Source organism: Pteropus vampyrus, unplaced genomic scaffold (genome assembly GCF_000151845.1).
Source record: "Pteropus vampyrus isolate Shadow unplaced genomic scaffold, Pvam_2.0 Scaffold491, whole genome shotgun sequence".
NCBI lineage: Eukaryota > Metazoa > Chordata > Mammalia > Chiroptera > Pteropodidae > Pteropus > Pteropus vampyrus.
This window is the reverse complement of record NW_011889272.1, coordinates 54529-58057: the sequence shown is the minus strand read 5'-3', so window position 1 is coordinate 58057 and position 3529 is coordinate 54529.

Sequence of the window (3529 nt, the reverse complement as noted above, 5' to 3'; positions counted from 1 at the left end):
CCTCCCGACAGTGACCAGCAGCCACCCGGCTGCCGATTTGCTCCCCGTAAATCATTAAATTGGCTCTGGGTACAATCGGCCCCAAGTCAGGTGACTTTGGCCTGCTGAGCCGAGTGTCTGCCGAGCCTGGCACCAGGCTCCGTGAACCTCGGCAGCCCCAGCACAGCTCCGGAGTCAGATCCTGGTCAGGGAGGGCAGAGACCGGGGCCTTGGGGGCCGCGGCCCACAGCCACCTCTTCTATCCTATGGCCCTTTCCCCTGATGTCAGCAAACCGCACGGCTCCGTGGCTGAGAGCGAGCTGCTCGACAGACTCGGATCTGGTGTCTAGACAGCTTTGAATGCGGGTCGTGGTTGAAGAATCTCTCCCTTTCCCAGAGAGTCCGATCCAGCCCGGGTGGTGTAGCACGACACGGAAGGGGAGGTGACTGAACAAAACGCCTGTAACCACCTGTCACCATGAGTGGCTGCAGCAAAGGAGGCTTCAGTCCCTCTCAGTAACAGCCGGCTGCAGGATGGATGTATTGGGGGGCGGGGAAGAGCTCAGAGCCACTGCCATAGTTCTTGCCATGAATGCGACGCCCTCGGGGGACCCCCAGCGAGTCACTGTCTTGTGTGATGTCGTCCCCTGGAGTGTGATGGTTCTGCTCACGGCTCGCTTCTCACCGAACGGACGAAGGAATTTTTCGCAGGTGTAGGTAAGGCCCCCAAATCGGTTCATTTCGAGTTGCTCTTTGGGGCAGTGGCAGGAAAACCCTAAAATACTGATGTGAAATGAAGGCGCTCAGGCGGTTTTCAGGCTGCAGGGTTGTAAGGGATCTGAACCTCGGAAAAATAAGCGATGGGGCTTGTGAATGTGTTTTCTTTTAGCTTCCAAGATTACTTATTTCTGGTTCTCTCTATAAATGACTTGGTATTTTCGTCCACAGTGTTTAGACGATATTTAAGGCGTATCGTAAACATTGTCATGCGACTTGCTGTGGCAAATAAAAAAGAAATTCTGCTCTGTGATTCCCCCGTGTATGTATCCGACACACTCAAGGCGATTCGCCAATTCTGATGTAGCAAGTGCAGTTCATCGCAAGAAACAGAAGCGGGGGAAGACACGTGCTGAGCTTTATCGCGAGGCCTTGGCGGATCTGTCGTGGGGGCCCGCGAGGCGACACGTAATTTGCGGGGTGCAAGGTTAGGCAGGGCAGGCCGGTGTTCTCGCGAGAACTGCCTGACGCTGCTGTCCCAGAATGAACTCAGAATCCGCTGATTTGAGGCCTTGAAAACTTCCGCAAAAAGACTTCTCCTTTTTAGCACAAGCTCAGGCCTCCTCGGAAGGCCTCATACCTCAGTGCATGACGGACACCTGCCCACAGCGTCCAGGTGACCCTCGTTGCTGGCTCTCAGCTGATTGTGGGCCTTGACCACATCTGCAAAACATCTGCACAGAACACCTGCATTTCTGTTTGCACTGGGTCGAATTGTGTCCCTCAGCCCCAGCCTGCCCCACCCCCAGAAAAAAAAGATATATTCGGGTTCTAAACCCCTGGTACCTATGGAAGTGGCATTATTTGGAAATAGGGTCTCTGCAGGTGAAGTCAAGGTTGAATGAGGTCCACTGGATCACTATGGGCCCTAAATCTAATGACCGGTGTCGTTATAAGAGAAAGGAGAGGGAGACTTGTATACACACGCACACACACGCACACACGCACATGAGAAAAAGGCCCTGTGAAGATGTGACAGAGGCAGAGATTGGAGCGTGGCAGCTGCACACTGAGCAATAGCAAGGACCTCCGGCTGCCACCGACAGCCACGTAAAGCAAGGACGCATCTTCCCCAGGGCCTTCGATGGGAACATGGCCCTCCTGATACCTTGATTTTGGACTTCCGGCCTCCAGAACTGGGAGAAAGTAAATTTGCGATGTTTTATGACACGTTGTTCCAGCAGCGGTAGAAACGGACACAGTGTTTGGACGAAGGCCTGCAGACTGTGGCCCAGCCAAGGGGACACATCAAAAGTGGACACACCGTGACCCCCGCCTCCTTTTCCCAACCCTGGGTCCTAACGCCCATCTCCTCGATGGCGCTCATGTCCCAGCTGGCGGGAAAGACAGTAAAAGCCAATGAAGACGTTTGCTCGGAGATGCAGGGGGGAGGGCCCCCATCTTGACAGAGCCGGAAGCACATGGACAGGCCTGGGGCACCTGTAGGAAGCACGGCCCCCTTAGCAGAACCCAGAGGGCAGGAGCCAGGAGCAATCTGGAACCATCTGGAACCAGACCGGGTCTAGGAGTTGGGACGGGCAGGAAGAAATACGTACCGGGAAGCAGGCAGAGAGTGAGCTCCCGCCTGATATTAATTTTTAATTTGTCTTTAAATATGTAAGAACTACGCACCTGCGTATGTGCCGTGTGTGTACGGGTCAAAGCTTTTCTATATGAACAGTTTTTCTTGTCTCCCGTCCGGAGGTCACGATGGTTCTCAAGTCTCTTTGTCTTCGGTTTCTTAAAAAGAAAATCGTGTGTATGTGTACACAGAGAAGTGTTTTGTCTTTTAAAATCATTCTCTCTCAAGTCGGCGGACGTGGAGCATTCCAGTTGGTTTAAGTGAACTTTCTGAATGTTAAAATGGCTTTACAGTTCCAGACGGCCGGGGCTCCTCACCCAGCTCCCCCCTAATTAACGCCTGATATCACCACGGTTCATTTGTCACAACTAGCAGTCGACCCTGTGCACGACTGCGGACTAAGCTCTCGATGCCCTATTCGGCATTCGCCAGGGGTCCCGTTAATGTCCTTTTTCCTTCCCAGGACTCCACCCAGGACAGCACGTTGCATTTAGTCCTTACGTCTCCTTAGAGGACACTGGACGGTGACAGGGGCTTCATCCTTCCTCGTTTTTAATGACTACGACCATTTTCAGGAACGCTGCTTGGGGATTCTGCAGAAGGCCCCTCGATTTCGCTTCGTCTTCTGGTTTTTCTCAAGATGAGATGGGCGTATGGGTTTGTGGACGTGCTTGTTGCATATGTAACGTTGCGGCAAACATTCGTGAGTGACACGTCTCATGCGGCCCTTACGATGCCCGTACAAACACCCCGACAGCGAGGGGAGATGTGGCCGTTACTTCATATCCTTCGCTGCGATGAGAAACCTTTGCATTTTCGGCTTCTATCATTCTAGAAAGAACGCGAACGTTAAAAAATTCAAACCACTGTGGAATGATCTCGTCCTTTGAAAAGTTACCGAGGCCCACCCAAGGGATCTCGGCAAAAGAGAGCTACCTTATGCAGGGAGCATAATCCTCATTTTTCTGATCCGAGAACGAGCTCCTTGCAAGCATGCTCTTGGCCACTGCTCAGACGGTCCCTCGGAAAGCCTCCGTCTGTGACCCGCACCCGAGCAGCTGGACGGCTGTGCGCTGGTGCGGGCTTCTGGAACGCCATATACGTGGCATCGCAGAGGATGCTGCCATTTGGGTCTGGCTTCTTCCACGCAGCGAATGACCCCGGAGAGAATGACCCAAGGTGCACGCGGCA